Below are 17,877 nucleotides of genomic sequence, written 5' to 3'. Positions count from 1 at the left end.
AGGGAAGGGCAGGAAAGTGTGTCAAAAGCCTTTTTATATTCAATCAGTTTTATTAAACATTAATGATTATTATACATTTTGCAAATCAAAAAATATATTGAATCCGAATTTGAAAAAAACCTAATATAGAAAATGTCCACAGTTCAAATGAGATCACCTCTTTCAATAACAATTCACATTGTAATACATTGAACATCATATTGTTTATGTAATAATCACCAATAAGAGGTTCTTATGTTGAGGTAACTCCTATATTATATCTGAAGAAATCATATAAACAGAAGAAAGAAAAAGAGAGAAAAGACATAGAGATAAGGGATGGGGAGGGTGGGGCTTTTGCAAGATTGGGATCCTTTCCCAGTTTAGGAATGGCAGTAAAATGAGCGGCTGTGAAGTGACATGTGAATGGCTATAAAAAGGATTAATAAAATTTAGATGTGAGATCATCTGGGCCTGGATTTTTGTTCTTGGGTAGTTCTCTTATTGTTTTAGGAGTTCTTGTGGAGTTTACAAATTTAACATATATTGGATTCAACTAGCATCAATTTGCTCATCTCTACTACATAGATTACACTCACCTGAATGGGAAGAAGATAAAGATGTAAAAGATCTCATGTAAGAAATCTCCGGAGCTGTTACCGGCTTCACATGATCACTACATCCAGTCATGGTGACGTCCTGCCCGGGTATAACACACAACCACATTATAGTCACATACAGAGATTTATCACAGAATGTCTCCAGCACCAAAAACACAGAACAAATCTATGGAAAGTGAGTAACGTGCAGCTTGGGCAGTGAGTCTTTTTTTCTTATCAGAGGTAAATTATTGTTAATAACAGATGTCAGCGTGCTATCAATGATTTTCGCAGAACCACAGACTTGTATGGGTAATTTTGACTCGTGATTCAGATCAAAAACAGACACGTGTAGATGCTATTTTTTGTAAAAAAAAAAAAAACGATGATGTGGACAACTCCATAGATTATAACAATTATGTGTTCTATCCATGAAAAACAATGTCTGAATAATGGCAGATAGCAACCAATATGGGGGGAGGGGTGACACAGACGGGAACATATTCTGTCTCCTGGAATGTGACCGCAGCACTGAAAGGGTTAATGTCCCCTGTACCCAGTAATCTCCATATAAGGACATAGGTCCCAACCGTCTCAGATGCGGCGGACAGTCCCGGATACGACAGACCGCCCAGGACACGGCGGACAGTCCCGGATACAGAGGACGGCCCCGGATACAGAGGATGGCACCGGATACAGAGGACAGTCCCCGGATACAGAGGACAGCCCCGGATACAGAGGACAGTCCCGGATACAGAGGACAGTCCCGGATACAGAGGACGGCCCCGGATACAGAGGACGGCCCCGGATACAGAGGACGGCCCCGGATACAGAGGACAGCCCCGGATACAGAGGACAGCCCCGGATACAGAGGACAGTCCCGGATACAGAGGACAGTCCCGGATACAGAGGACGGTCCCGGATACAGAGGACAGCCCCGGATACAGAGGACAGCCCCGGATACAGAGGACGGCCCCGGATACAGAGGACGGTCCCGGATACAGAGGACAGCCCCGGATACAGAGGACAGCCCCGGATACAGAGGACAGCCCCGGATACAGAGGACAGTCCCCAGATACAGAGGACAGTCCCCGGATACAGAGGACAGTCCCCGGATACAGAGGACAGCCCCCGGATACAGAGGACAGGCCCCGCATACAGAGGACAGGCCCCGCATACAGAGGACAGCCCCGGATACAGAGGACAGGCCCCGGATACAGAGGACAGGCCCCGCATACAGAGGACAGGCCCCGCATACAGAGGACAGGCCCCGCATACAGAGGACAGTCCAGGATACAGAGGACGGCCCCGGATACAGAGGACAGGCCCCGCATACAGAGGACAGGCCCCGCATACAGAGGACAGCCCCCGCATACAGAGGACAGCCCCGGATACAGAGGACAGCCCCGGATACAGAGGACAGCCCCGGATACAGGGGACAGTCCCCGGATACAGGGGACGGCCCCCGGATACAGAGGACGGCCCCCGGATACAGAGGACGGCCCCCGGATACAGAGGACGGCCCCCGGATACAGAGGACGGTCCCCGGATACAGAGGACGGTCCCGGATACAGAGGACGGCCCCGCATACAGAGGACAGTCCCCGCATACAGAGGACAGTCCCCGCATACAGAGGACAGTCCCCGCATACAGAGGACAGTCCCCGCATACAGAGGACAGCCCCGCATACAGAGGACAGCCCCGCATACAGAGGACAGTCCCCGCATACAGAGGACAGTCCCCGGATACAGAGGACGGCCCCGGATACGGAGGACAGTCCCCGGATACAGAGGACAGCCCCGGACTTGGGTCTCTGCCCTGCAGTCTCGGGCGTCTGCTGAATGCCCCTCACTGCCCTCATGCCCCCTCCGACATCTCCTCCTGCCGGGGGAGAGAAGTGGTAAATGTCTGTGGCTGGGGGCGGTAGGGGGGGAAGAGACATTTCCCGGAGCTGAGCAGAGTTTATCCCTCTCTATTCTGGGAACCATTGCAGTTCTGCTTCCAGGACCTGTGATGATGTCACAGTCATGTGATCAATCACATGGGGGGAGGAGCAAGATGGGGCTTGTAGGAAGTGAAGGGTTTTCTGTGTAGGAAGCGGCCACAGGTAAGAGCTGAAGCTGAGGAGAAGTCTACACTGGGGACCGGTAATGAGGGAGCAGGGACTGTGTGATAGAGGGGACAGGACTCAGTCCTGGGGGAAGCACCGGGACTCTACACTGGGGACCGGTAATGAGGGAGCAGGGACTGTGTGATAGAGGGGACAGGACTCAGTCCTGGAGGAAGCACCGGGACTCTACACTGGGGACCGGTAATGAGGGAGCAGGGACTGTGTGATAGAGGGGACAGGACTCAGTCCTGGGGGAAGCACCGGGACTCTACACTGGGGACCGGTAATGAGGGAGCAGGGACTGTGTGATAGAGGGGACAGGACTCAGTCCTGGGGGAAGCACCGGGACTCTACACTGGGGACCGGTAATGAGGGAGCAGGGACTGTGTGATAGAGGGGACAGGACTCAGTCCTGGGGGAAGCACCGGGACTCTACACTGGGGACCGGTAATGAGGGAGCAGGGACTGTGTGATAGAGGGGACAGGACTCAGTCCTGGGGGTAGCACCGGGACTCTGCACTGGGGACTGGTAATGAGGGAGCAGGGACTGTGTGATAGAGGGGACAGGACTCAGTCCTGGAGGAAGCACCGGGACTCTGCACTGGTTACCGGTAATGAGGGAGCAGGGACTGTGTGACAGAGGGGACAGGACTCAGTCCTGGAGGAAGCACCGGGACTCTGCACTGGGGACCGGTAATGAGGGAGCAGGGACTGTGTGATAGAGGGGACAGGACTCAGTCCTGGGGGAAGCACCGGGACTCTGCACTGGTGACCGGTAATGAGGGAGCAGGGACTGTGTGATAGAGGGGACAGGACTCAGTCCTGGGGGAAGCACCGGGACTCTGCACTGGGGACTGGTAATGAGGGAGCAGGGACTGTGTGATAGAGGGGACAGGACTCAGTCCTGGAGGAAGCACCGGGACTCTGCACTGGTTACCGGTAATGAGGGAGCAGGGACTGTGTGACAGAGGGGACAGGACTCAGTCCTGGAGGAAGCACCGGGACTCTGCACTGGGGACCGGTAATGAGGGAGCAGGGACTGTGTGATAGAGGGGACAGGACTCAGTCCTGGGGGAAGCACCGGGACTCTGCACTGGTGACCGGTAATGAGGGAGCAGGGACTGTGTGATAGAGGGGACAGGACTCAGTCCTGGAGGAAGCACCGGGACTCTGCACTGGTTACCGGTAATGAGGGAGCAGGGACTGTGTGATAGAGGGGGCAGGACTCAGTCCTGGGGGAAGCACCGGGACTCTGCACTGGGGACCGGTAATGAGGGAGCAGGGACTGTGTGATAGAGAGGACAGGACTCAGTCCTGGGGGAAGCACCGGGACTCTACACTGGGGACCGGTAATGAGGGAGCAGGGACTGTGTGATAGAGGGGACAGGACTCAGTCCTGGGGGAAGCACCGGGACTCTACACTGGGGACCGGTAATGAGGGAGCAGGGACTGTGTGATAGAGGGGACAGGACTCAGTCCTGGGGGAAGCATCGGGACTCTGCACTGGGGACCGGTAATGAGGGAGCAGGGACTGTGTGATAGAGAGGACAGGACTCAGTCCTGGGGGAAGCACCGGGACTATACACTGGGGACCGGTAATGAGGGAGCAGGGACTGTGTGATAGAGAGGACAGGACTCAGTCCTGGGGGAAGCACCGGGACTATACACTGGGGACCGGTAATGAGGGAGCAGGGACTGTGTGATAGAGGGGACAGGACTCAGTCCTGGGGGAAGCACCGGGACTCTACACTGGAGACCGGTAATGAGGGAGCAGGGACTGTGTGATAGAGGGGACAGGACTCAGTCCTGGAGGAAGCACCGGGACTCTACACTGGGGACCGGTAATGAGGGAGCAGGGACTGTGTGATAGAGGGGACAGGACTCAGTCCTGGGGGAAGCACCGGGACTCTACACTGGGGACCGGTAATGAGGGAGCAGGGACTGTGTGATAGAGGGGACAGGACTCAGTCCTGGGGGAAGCACCGGGACTCTGCACTGGGGACCGGTAATGAGGGAGCAGGGACTGTGTGATAGAGGGGACAGGACTCAGTCCTGGGGGAAGCACCGGGACTCTGCACTGGGGACCGGTAATGAGGGAGCAGGGACTGTGTGATAGAGGGGACAGGACTCAGTCCTGGGGGAAGCACCGGGACTCTGCACTGGGGACCGGTAATGAGGGAGCAGGGACTGTGTGATAGAGGGGACAGGACTCAGTCCTGGGGGAAGCACCGGGACTCTACACTGGGGACCGGTAATGAGGGAGCAGGGACTGTGTGATAGAGGGGACAGGACTCGGTCCTGGGGGAAGCACCGGGACTCTGCACTGGTGACCGGTAATGAGGGAGCAGGGACTGTGTGATAGAGGGGACAGGACTCAGTCCTGGGGGAAGCACCGGGACTCTACACTGGGGACCGGTAATGAGGGAGCAGGGACTGTGTGATAGAGGGGACAGGACTCAGTCCTGGGGGAAGCACCGGGACTCTACACTGGGGACCGGTAATGAGGGAGCAGGGACTGTGTGATAGAGGGGACAGGACTCAGTCCTGGGGGAAGCACCGGGACTCTACACTGGGGACCAGTAATGAGGGAGCAGGGACTGTGTGATAGAGGGGACAGGACTCAGTCCTGGGGGAAGCACCGGTACTCTACACTGGGGATCGGTAATGAGGGAGCAGGGACTGTGTGATAGAGGGGACAGGACTCAGTCCTGGGGGAAGCACCGGGACTCTACACTGGGGACCGGTAATGAGGGAGCAGGGACTGTGTGATAGAGGGGACAGGACTCAGTCCTGGGGGAAGCACCGGGACTCTACACTGGGGACCGGTAATGAGGGAGCAGGGACTGTGTGATAGAGGGGACAGGACTCAGTCCTTTGGGAAGCACCGGGACTCTACACTGGGGACCGGTAATGAGGGAGCAGGGACTGTGTGATAGAGGGGACAGGACTCAGTCCTGGGGGAAGCACCGGGACTCAACACTGGGGACCAGTAATGAGGGAGCAGGGACTGTGTGATAGAGGGGACAGGACTCAGTCCTGGGGGAAGCACCGGGACTCTACACTGGGGACCGGTAATGAGGGAGCAGGGACTGTGTGATAGAGGGGACAGGACTCAGTCCTGGGGGAAGCACCGGGACTCTGCACTGGGGACCGGTAATGAGGGAGCAGGGACTGTGTGATAGAGGGGACAGGACTCAGTCCTGGGGGAAGCACCGGGACTCTGCACTGGGGACCGGTAATGAGGGAGCAGGGACTGTGTGATAGAGGGGACAGGACTCAGTCCTGGGGGAAGCACCGGGACTCTACACTGGGGACCGGTAATGAGGGAGCAGGGACTGTGTGATAGAGGGGACAGGACTCAGTCCTGGGGGAAGCACCGGGACTCTGCACTGGGGACCGGTAATGAGGGAGCAGGGACTGTGTGATAGAGGGGACAGGACTCAGTCCTGGGGGAAGCACCGGGACTCTACACTGGGGACCGGTAATGAGGGAGCAGGGACTGTGTGATAGAGGGGACAGGACTCAGTCCTGGGGGAAGCACCGGGACTCTGCACTGGGGACCTGTAATGAGGGAGCAGGGACTGTGTGATAGAGGGGATAGGACTCAGTCCTGGGGGAAGCATCGGGACTCTACACTGGGGACCGGTAATGAGGGAGCAGGGACTGTGTGATAGAGGGGACAGGACTCAGTCCTGGGGGAAGCATCGGGACTCTACACTGGGGACCGGTAATGAGGGAGCAGGGACTGTGTGATAGAGGGGACAGGACTCAGTCCTGGGGGAAGCACCGGGACTCTGCACTGGGGACCGGTAATGAGGGAGCAGGGACTGTGTGATAGAGGGGACAGGACTCAGTCCTGGAGGAAGCACCGGGACTCTGCACTGGGGACCGGTAATGAGGGAGCAGGGACTGTGTGATAGAGGGGACAGGACTCAGTCCTGGGGGAAGCACCGGGACTCTGCACTGGTGACCGGTAATGAGGGAGCAGGAACTGTGTGATAGAGGGGACAGGACTCAGTCCTGGAGGAAGCACCGGGACTCTGCACTGGGGACCCGTAATGAGGGAGCAGGGACTGTGTGATAGAGGGGACAGGACTCAGTCCTGGGGGAAGCACCGGGACTCTACACTGGGGACCGGTAATGAGGGAGCAGGGACTGTGTGATAGAGGGGACAGGACTCAGTCCTGGGGGAAGCACCGGGACTCTACACTGGGGACCGGTAATGAGGGAGCAGGGACTGTGTGATAGAGGGGACAGGACTCAGTCCTGGGGGAAGCACCGGGACTGTACACTGGGGACCGGTAATGAGGGAGCAGGGACTGTGTGATAGAGGGGACAGGACTCAGTCCTGGAGGAAGCACCGGGACTCTGCACTGGGGACCGGTAATGAGGGAGCAGGGACTGTGTGATAGAGGGGACAGGACTCATTCCTGGAGGAAGCACCGGGACTCTGCACTGGGGACCGGTAATGAGGGAGCAGGGACTGTGTGATAGAGGGGACAGGACTCAGTCCTGGAGGAAGGACCAGGACTCTACACTGGGGACCGGTAATGAGGGAGCAGGGACTGTGTGATAGAGGGGACAGGACTCAGTCCTGGAGGAAGCACCGGGACTCTATACTGGGGACCGGTAATGAGGGAGCAGGGACTGTGTGATAGAGGGGACAGGACTCAGTCCTGGGGGAAGCACCGGGACTCTGCACTGGGGACCGGTAATGAGGGAGGAGGGACTGTGTGATAGAGGGGACAGGACTCAGTCCTGGGGGAAGCACCGGGACTCTGCACTGGGGACCGGTAATGAGGGAGCAGGGACTGTGTGATAGAGAGGACAGGACTCAGTCCTGGAGGAAGCACCGGGACTCTGCACTGGGGACCGGTAATGAGGGAGCAGGGACTGTGTGATAGAGGGGACAGGACTCAGTCCTGGGGGAAGCACCGGGACTCTGCACTGGTGACCGGTAATGAGGGAGCAGGAACTGTGTGATAGAGGGGACAGGACTCAGTCCTGGAGGAAGCACCGGGACTCTGCACTGGGGACCCGTAATGAGGGAGCAGGGACTGTGTGATAGAGGGGACAGGACTCAGTCCTGGAGGAAGCACCGGGACTCTACACTGGGGACCGGTAATGAGGGAGCAGGGACTGTGTGATAGAGGGGACAGGACTCAGTCCTGGGGGAAGCACCGGGACTCTACACTGGGGACCGGTAATGAGGGAGCAGGGACTGTGTGATAGAGGGGACAGGACTCAGTCCTGGGGGAAGCACCGGGACTCTGCACTGGTGACCGGTAATGAGGGAGCAGGAACTGTGTGATAGAGGGGACAGGACTCAGTCCTGGAGGAAGCACCGGGACTCTACACTGGGGACCGGTAATGAGGGAGCAGGGACTGTGTGATAGAGGGGACAGGACTCAGTCCTGGAGGAAGCACCGGGACTCTACACTGGGGACCGGTAATGAGGGAGCAGGGACTGTGTGATAGAGGGGACAGGACTCAGTCCTGGGGGAAGCACCGGGACTCTGCACTGGGGACCCGTAATGAGGGAGCAGGGACTGTGTGATAGAGGGGACAGGACTCAGTCCTGGGGGAAGCACCGGGACTCTACACTGGGGACCGGTAATGAGGGAGCAGGGACTGTGTGATAGAGGGGACAGGACTCAGTCCTGGGGGAAGCACCGGGACTCTGCACTGGGGACCGGTAATGAGGGAGCAGGGACTGTGTGATAGAGGGGACAGGACTCAGTCCTGGAGGAAGCACCGGGACTCTGCACTGGGGACCGGTAATGAGGGAGCAGGGACTGTGTGATAGAGGGGACAGGACTCAGTCCTGGAGGAAGCACCGGGACTCTACACTGGGGACCGGTAATGAGGGAGCAGGGACTGTGTGATAGAGGGGACAGGACTCAGTCCTGGGGGAAGCACCGGGACTCTACACTGGGGACCGGTAATGAGGGAGCAGGGACTGTGTGATAGAGGGGACAGGACTCAGTCCTGGGGGAAGCACCGGGACTCTACACTGGGGACCGGTAATGAGGGAGCAGGGACTGTGTGATAGAGGGGACAGGACTCAGTCCTGGGGGAAGCACCGGGACTCTACACTGGGGACCGGTAATGAGGGAGCAGGGACTGTGTGATAGAGGGGACAGGACTTAGTCCTGGAGGAAGCACCGGGACTCTACACTGGGGACCGGTAATGAGGGAGCAGGGAATGTGTGATAGAGGGGACAGGACTCAGTCCTGGAGGAAGCACTGGGTCTCTACACTGGGGACCGGTAATGAGGGAGCAGGGACTGTGTGATAGAGGGGACAGGACTCAGTCCTGGGGGAAGCACCGGGACTCTGCACTGGGGACCGGTAATGAGGGAGCAGGGACTGTGTGATAGAGGGGACAGGACTCAGTCCTGGGGGAAGCACAGGGACTCTACACTGGGGACCGGTAATGAGGGAGCAGGGACTGTGTGATAGAGGGGACAGGACTCAGTCCTGGGGGAAGCACCGCGACTCTGCACTGGGGACCGGTAATGAGGGAGCAGGGACTGTGTGATAGAGGGGACAGGACTCAGTCCTGGAGGAAGCACCGGGACTCTGCTCTGGGGACCAGTAATGAGGGAGCAGGGACTGTGTGATAGAGGGGACAGGACTCAGTCCTGGAGGAAGCACCGGGACTCTATACTGGGGACCGGTAATGAGGGAGCAGGGACTGTGTGATAGAGGGGACAGGACTCAGTCCTGGGGGAAGCACCGGGACTCTACACTGGGGACCGGTAATGAGGGAGGAGGGACTGTGTGATAGAGGGGACAGGACTCAGTCCTGGGGGAAGCACCAGGACTCTGCACTGGGGACCGGTAATGAGGGAGGAGGGACTGTGTGATAGAGGGGACAGGACTCAGTCCTGGGGGAAGCACCGGGACTCTACACTGGGGACCGGTAATGAGGGAGCAGGGACTGTGTGATAGAGGGGACAGGACTCAGTCCTGGGGGAAGCACCTGGACTCTGCACTGGGGACCGGTAATGAGGGAGCAGGGACTGTGTGATAGAGGGGACAGGACTCAGTCCTGGGGGAAGCACCGGGACTCTACACTGGGGACCGGTAATGAGGGAGCAGGGACTGTGTGATAGAGGGGACAGGACTCAGTCCTGGGGGAAGCACCGGGACTCTGCACTGGGGACCCGTAATGAGGGAGCAGGGACTGTGTGATAGAGGGGACAGGACTCAGTCCTGGGGGAAGCACCGGGACTCTGCACTGGGGACCCGTAATGAGGGAGCAGGGACTGTGTGATAGAGGGGACAGGACTCAGTCCTGGGGGAAGCACCGGGACTCTACACTGGGGACCGGTAATGAGGGAGCAGGCACTGTGTGATAGAGGGGACAGGACTCAGTCCTGGGGGAAGCACCGGGACTCTGCACTGGGGACCGGTAATGAGGGAGCAGGGACTGTGTGATAGAGGGGACAGGACTCAGTCCTGGAGGAAGCACCGGGACTCTGCACTGGGGACCGGTAATGAGGGAGCAGGGACTGTGTGATAGAGGGGACAGGACTCAGTCCTGGGGGAAGCACCGGGACTCTGCACTGGTGACCGGTAATGAGGGAGCAGGGACTGTGTGATAGAGGGGACAGGACTCAGTCCTGGGGGAAGCACCGGGACTCTGCACTGGGGACCCGTAATGAGGGAGCAGGGACTGTGTGATAGAGGGGACAGGACTCAGTCCTGGGGGAAGCACCGGGACTCTACACTGGGGACCGGTAATGAGGGAGCAGGCACTGTGTGATAGAGGGGACAGGACTCAGTCCTGGGGGAAGCACCGGGACTCTGCACTGGGGACCGGTAATGAGGGAGCAGGGACTGTGTGATAGAGGGGACAGGACTCAGTCCTGGAGGAAGCACCGGGACTCTGCACTGGGGACCGGTAATGAGGGAGCAGGGACTGTGTGATAGAGGGGACAGGACTCAGTCCTGGAGGAAGCACCGGGACTCTACACTGGGGACCGGTAATGAGGGAGCAGGCACTGTGTGATAGAGGGGACAGGACTCAGTCCTGGGGGAAGCACCGGGACTCTGCACTGGGGACCGGTAATGAGGGAGCAGGGACTGTGTGATAGAGGGGACAGGACTCAGTCCTGGGGGAAGCACCGGGACTCTACACTGGGGACCGGTAATGAGGGAGCAGGGACTGTGTGATAGAGGGGACAGGACTCAGTCCTGGGGGAAGCACCGCGACTCTGCACTGGGGACCGGTAATGAGGGAGGAGGGACTGTGTGATAGAGGGGACAGGACTCAGTCCTGGAGGAAGCACCGGGACTCTGCACTGGGGACCAGTAATGAGGGAGGAGGGACTGTGTGATAGAGGGGACAGGACTCAGTCCTGGAGGAAGCACTGGGACTCTGCACTGGGGACCAGTAATGAGGGAGCAGGGACTGTGTGATAGAGGGGACAGGACTCAGTCCTGGAGGAAGCACCGGGACTCTATACTGGGGACCGGTAATGAGGGAGCAGGGACTGTGTGATAGAGGGGACAGGACTCAGTCCTGGGGGAAGCACCGGGACTCTACACTGGGGACCGGTAATGAGGGAGCAGGGACTGTGTGATAGAGGGGACAGGACTCAGTCCTGGGGGAAGCACCGGGACTCTGCACTGGGGACCGGTAATGAGGGAGGAGGGACTGTGTGATAGAGGGGACAGGACTCAGTCCTGGAGGAAGCACCGGGACTCTGCACTGGAGACCAGTAATGAGGGAGCAGGGACTGTGTGATAGAGTGGACAGGACTCAGTCCTGGAGGAAGCACCGGGACTCTGCACTGGGGACCGGTAATGAGGGAGCAGGGACTGTGTGATAGAGAGGACAGGACTCAGTCCTGGGGGATGCACCGGGACTCTACACTGGGGACCGGTAATGAGGGAGCAGGGACTGTGTGATAGAGGGGACATGACTCAGTCCTGGAGGAAGCACCTGGACTCTGCACTGGTGACCGGTAATGAGGGAGCGAGGACTGTGTGATAGAGGGGACAGGACTCAGTCCTGGGGACCGGTAATGAGGGAGCAGGGACTGTGTGATAGAGGGGACAGGACTCTGCACTGGGGACCGGTAATGAGGGAGCAGGGACTGTGTGATAGAGGGGACAGGACTCAGTCCTGGAGGAAGCACCGGGACTCTGCACTGGGGACCGGTAATGAGGGAGGAGGGACTGTGTGATAGAGGGGACAGGACTCAGTCCTGGAGGAAGCACCGGGACTCTGCACTGGAGACCAGTAATGAGGGACCAGGGACTGTGTGATAGAGGGGACAGGACTCAGTCCTGGAGGAAGCACCGGGACTCTGCACTGGGGACCGGTAATGAGGGAGCAGGGACTGTGTGATAGAGAGGACAGGACTCAGTGCTGGGGGAAGCACCGGGACTCTACACTGGGGACAGGTAATGAGGGAGCAGGGACTGTGTGATAGAGGGGACAGGACTCAGTCCTGGAGGAAGCACCGGGACTCTGCACTGGGGACCGGTAATGAGGGAGCAGGGACTGTGTGATAGAGGGGACAGGACTCAGTCCTGGAGGAAGCACCGGAACTCTGCACTGGAGACCAGTAATGAGGGAGCAGGGACTGTGTGATAGAGGGGACAGGACTCAGTCCTGGAGGAAGCACCGGGACTCTGCACTGGGGACCGGTAATGAGGGAGCAGGGACTGTGTGATAGAGGGGACAGGACTCAGTCCTGGAGGAAGCACCGGGACTCTGCACTGGGGACCGGTAATGAGGGAGCAGGGACTGTGTGATAGAGAGGACAGGACTCAGTCCTGGGGGAAGCACCGGGACTCTACACTGGGGACCGGTAATGAGGGAGCAGGGACTGTGTGATAGAGGGGACAGGACTCAGTCCTGGGGGAAGCACCGGGACTCTACACTGGGGACCGGTAATGAGGGAGCAGGGACTGTGTGATAGAGGGGACAGGACTCGGTCCTGGGGGAAGCACCGGGACTCTGTACTGGGGACCGGTAATGAGGGAGCAGGGACTGTGTGATAGAGGGGACCGGACTCAGTCCTGGAGGAAGCATCGGGACTCTACACTGGGGACCGGTAATGAGGGAGCAGGAACTGTGTGATAGAGGAGACAGGACTCAGTCCTGGAGGAAGCATCGGGACTCTGCACTGGAGACCGGTAATGAGGGAGCAGGGACTGTGTGATAGAGGGGAGAGGACTCAGTCCTGGGGGAAGCACCGGGACTCTACACTGGGGACCAGTAATGAGGGAGCAGGGACTGTGTGATAGAGGGGACAGGACTCAGTCCTGGGGACCGGTAATGAGGGAGCAGGGACTGTGTGATAGAGAGGACAGGACTCAGTCCTGGAGGAAGCACCTGGACTCTGCACTGGGGACCAGTAATGAGGGAGCAGGGACTGTGTGATAGAGGGGACAGGATTCAGTCCTGGGGGAAGCACCGGGACTCTGCACTGGGGACCGGTAATGAGGGAGCAGGGACTGTGTGATAGAGGGGACAGGACTCAGTCCTGGAGGAAGCACCGGGACTCTGCACTGGGGACCGGTAATGAGGGAGCAGGGACTGTGTGATAGAGGGGACAAGACTCAGTCCTGGGGGAAGCACCGGGACTCTACACTGGGGACCGGTAATGAGGGAGCAGGGACTGTGTGATAGAGGGGACAGGACTCAGTCCTGGGGGAAGCACCGGGACTCTACACTGGGGACCGGTAATGAGGGAGCAGGGACTGTGTGATAGAGGGGACAGGACTTAGTCCTGGAGGAAGCACCGGGACTCTGCACTGGGGACCGGTAATGAGGGAGCAGGGAATGTGTGATAGAGGGGACAGGACTCAGTCCTGGAGGAAGCACCGGGTCTCTACACTGGGGACCGGTAATGAGGGAGCAGGGACTGTGTGATAGAGGGGACAGGACTCAGTCCTGGGGGAAGCACCGGGACTCTGCACTGGGGACCGGTAATGAGGGAGCAGGGACTGTGTGATAGAGGGGACAGGACTCAGTCCTGGGGGAAGCACAGGGACTCTACACTGGGGACCGGTAATGAGGGAGCAGGGACTGTGTGATAGAGGGGACAGGACTCAGTCCTGGGGGAAGCACCGCGACTCTGCACTGGGGACCGGTAATGAGGGAGGAGGGACTGTGTGATAGAGGGGACAGGACTCAGTCCTGGAGGAAGCACCGGGACTCTGCACTGGGGACCGGTAATGAGGGAGCAGGGACTGTGTGATAGAGGGGACAGGACTCAGTCCTGGAGGAAGCACCGGGACTCTGCTCTGGGGACCAGTAATGAGGGAGCAGGGACTGTGTGATAGAGGGGACAGGACTCAGTCCTGGAGGAAGCACCGGGACTCTATACTGGGGACCGGTAATGAGGGAGCAGGGACTGTGTGATAGAGGGGACAGGACTCAGTCCTGGGGGAAGCACCGGGACTCTACACTGGGGACCGGTAATGAGGGAGGAGGGACTGTGTGATAGAGGGGACAGGACTCAGTCCTGGGGGAAGCACCAGGACTCTGCACTGGGGACCGGTAATGAGGGAGGAGGGACTGTGTGATAGAGGGGACAGGACTCAGTCCTGGGGGAAGCACCGGGACTCTACACTGGGGACCGGTAATGAGGGAGCAGGGACTGTGTGATAGAGGGGACAGGACTCAGTCCTGGGGGAAGCACCTGGACTCTGCACTGGGGACCGGTAATGAGGGAGCAGGGACTGTGTGATAGAGGGGACAGGACTCAGTCCTGGGGGAAGCACCGGGACTCTACACTGGGGACCGGTAATGAGGGAGCAGGGACTGTGTGATAGAGGGGACAGGACTCAGTCCTGGGGGAAGCACCGGGACTCTGCACTGGGGACCCGTAATGAGGGAGCAGGGACTGTGTGATAGAGGGGACAGGACTCAGTCCTGGGGGAAGCACCGGGACTCTACACTGGGGACCGGTAATGAGGGAGCAGGCACTGTGTGATAGAGGGGACAGGACTCAGTCCTGGGGGAAGCACCGGGACTCTGCACTGGGGACCGGTAATGAGGGAGCAGGGACTGTGTGATAGAGGGGACAGGACTCAGTCCTGGAGGAAGCACCGGGACTCTGCACTGGGGACCGGTAATGAGGGAGCAGGGACTGTGTGATAGAGGGGACAGGACTCAGTCCTGGAGGAAGCACCGGGACTCTACACTGGGGACCGGTAATGAGGGAGCAGGCACTGTGTGATAGAGGGGACAGGACTCAGTCCTGGGGGAAGCACCGGGACTCTGCACTGGGGACCGGTAATGAGGGAGCAGGGACTGTGTGATAGAGGGGACAGGACTCAGTCCTGGGGGAAGCACCGGGACTCTACACTGGGGACCGGTAATGAGGGAGCAGGGACTGTGTGATAGAGGGGACAGGACTCAGTCCTGGGGGAAGCACCGGGACTCTACACTGGGGACCGGTAATGAGGGAGCAGGGACTTTGTGATAGAGGGGACAGGACTCAGTCCTGGGGGAAGCACCGGGACTCTACACTGGGGACCGGTAATGAGGGAGCAGGGACTGTGTGATAGAGGGGACAGGACTTAGTCCTGGAGGAAGCACCGGGACTCTGCACTGGGGACCGGTAATGAGGGAGCAGGGAATGTGTGATAGAGGGGACAGGACTCAGTCCTGGAGGAAGCACCGGGACTCTACACTGGGGACCGGTAATGAGGGAGCAGGGACTGTGTGATAGAGGGGACAGGACTCAGTCCTGGGGGAAGCACCGGGACTCTGCACTGGGGACCGGTAATGAGGGAGCAGGGACTGTGTGATAGAGGGGACAGGACTCAGTCCTGGGGGAAGCACCGGGACTCTACACTGGGGACCGGTAATGAGGGAGCAGGGACTGTGTGATAGAGGGGACAGGACTCAGTCCTGGGGGAAGCACCGCGACTCTGCACTGGGGACCGGTAATGAGGGAGGAGGGACTGTGTGATAGAGGGGACAGGACTCAGTCCTGGAGGAAGCACCGGGACTCTGCACTGGGGACCAGTAATGAGGGAGGAGGGACTGTGTGATAGAGGGGACAGGACTCAGTCCTCGAGGAAGCACCGGGACTCTGCACTGGGGACCAGTAATGAGGGAGCAGGGACTGTGTGATAGAGGGGACAGGACTCAGTCCTGGAGGAAGCACCGGGACTCTATACTGGGGACCGGTAATGAGGGAGCAGGGACTGTGTGATAGAGGGGACAGGACTCAGTCCTGGGGGAAGCACCGGGACTCTACACTGGGGACCGGTAATGAGGGAGCAGGGACTGTGTGATAGAGGGGACAGGACTCAGTCCTGGGGGAAGCACCGGGACTCTGCACTGGGGACCGGTAATGAGGGAGGAGGGACTGTGTGATAGAGGGGACAGGACTCAGTCCTGGAGGAAGCACCGGGACTCTGCACTGGAGACCAGTAATGAGGGAGCAGGGACTGTGTGATAGAGTGGACAGGACTCAGTCCTGGAGGAAGCACCGGGACTCTGCACTGGGGACCGGTAATGAGGGAGCAGGGACTGTGTGATAGAGAGGACAGGACTCAGTCCTGGGGGATGCACCGGGACTCTACACTGGGGACCGGTAATGAGGGAGCAGGGACTGTGTGATAGAGGGGACATGACTCAGTCCTGGAGGAAGCACCTGGACTCTGCACTGGTGACCGGTAATGAGGGAGCGAGGACTGTGTGATAGAGGGGACAGGACTCAGTCCTGGGGACCGGTAATGAGGGAGCAGGGACTGTGTGATAGAGGGGACAGGACTCTGCACTGGGGACCGGTAATGAGGGAGCAGGGACTGTGTGATAGAGGGGACAGGACTCAGTCCTGGAGGAAGCACCGGGACTCTGCACTGGGGACCGGTAATGAGGGAGGAGGGACTGTGTGATAGAGGGGACAGGACTCAGTCCTGGAGGAAGCACCGGGACTCTGCACTGGAGACCAGTAATGAGGGACCAGGGACTGTGTGATAGAGGGGACAGGACTCAGTCCTGGAGGAAGCACCGGGACTCTGCACTGGGGACCGGTAATGAGGGAGCAGGGACTGTGTGATAGAGGGGACAGGACTCAGTCCTGGAGGAAGCACCGGGACTCTGCACTGGGGACCGGTAATGAGGGAGCAGGGACTGTGTGATAGAGAGGACAGGACTCAGTGCTGGGGGAAGCACCGGGACTCTACACTGGGGACCGGTAATGAGGGAGCAGGGACTGTGTGATAGAGGGGACAGGACTCAGTCCTGGAGGAAGCACCGGGACTCTGCACTGGGGACCGGTAATGAGGGAGCAGGGACTGTGTGATAGAGGGGACAGGACTCAGTCCTGGAGGAAGCACCGGAACTCTGCACTGGAGACCAGTAATGAGGGAGCAGGGACTGTGTGATAGAGGGGACAGGACTCAGTCCTGGAGGAAGCACCGGGACTCTGCACTGGGGACCGGTAATGAGGGAGCAGGGACTGTGTGATAGAGGGGACAGGACTCAGTCCTGGAGGAAGCACCGGGACTCTGCACTGGGGACCGGTAATGAGGGAGCAGGGACTGTGTGATAGAGAGGACAGGACTCAGTCCTGGGGGAAGCACCGGGACTCTACACTGGGGACCGGTAATGAGGGAGCAGGGACTGTGTGATAGAGGGGACAGGACTCAGTCCTGGGGGAAGCACCGGGACTCTACACTGGGGACCGGTAATGAGGGAGCAGGGACTGTGTGATAGAGGGGACAGGACTCGGTCCTGGGGGAAGCACCGGGACTCTGTACTGGGGACCGGTAATGAGGGAGCAGGGACTGTGTGATAGAGGGGACCGGACTCAGTCCTGGAGGAAGCATCGGGACTCTACACTGGGGACCGGTAATGAGGGAGCAGGAACTGTGTGATAGAGGAGACAGGACTCAGTCCTGGAGGAAGCATCGGGACTCTGCACTGGAGACCGGTAATGAGGGAGCAGGGACTGTGTGATAGAGGGGAGAGGACTCAGTCCTGGGGGAAGCACCGGGACTCTACACTGGGGACCAGTAATGAGGGAGCAGGGACTGTGTGATAGAGGGGACAGGACTCAGTCCTGGGGACCGGTAATGAGGGAGCAGGGACTGTGTGATAGAGAGGACAGGACTCAGTCCTGGAGGAAGCACCTGGACTCTGCACTGGGGACCAGTAATGAGGGAGCAGGGACTGTGTGATAGAGGGGACAGGATTCAGTCCTG

The 17,877-nt window shown here is 59.0% G+C and overlaps 1 protein-coding gene across 3 annotated transcripts in view; it reads left to right on the top strand.

Moving 5' to 3' along the window:
* The window catches only part of LOC141270713 (uncharacterized), a 119,816-nt gene that overhangs the window by 31,158 nt on the left and 70,781 nt on the right, over positions 1–17,877 (top strand). Inside the window, exon 1 of one of the 3 annotated variants that reach the window (XM_073680796.1) lies at positions 2,618–2,685. The exons of the other annotated variants lie outside the window; for them this stretch is intronic. The gene's annotated coding sequence lies outside the window, so the exon portion shown is untranslated. Of the gene's footprint in view, positions 1–2,617; positions 2,686–17,877 lie in introns of those variants that run through there. 3 annotated transcript variants of the gene reach the window in all.

The sequence above is a fragment of the Phyllobates terribilis genome, unplaced genomic scaffold (assembly GCF_046119375.1).
Source record: "Phyllobates terribilis strain yellow unplaced genomic scaffold, ASM4611937v1 Scaffold_5__5_contigs__length_657084704, whole genome shotgun sequence".
Taxonomy (NCBI): domain Eukaryota; kingdom Metazoa; phylum Chordata; class Amphibia; order Anura; family Dendrobatidae; genus Phyllobates; species Phyllobates terribilis.
This window is presented reverse-complemented; position numbering and strand designations above follow the sequence as displayed.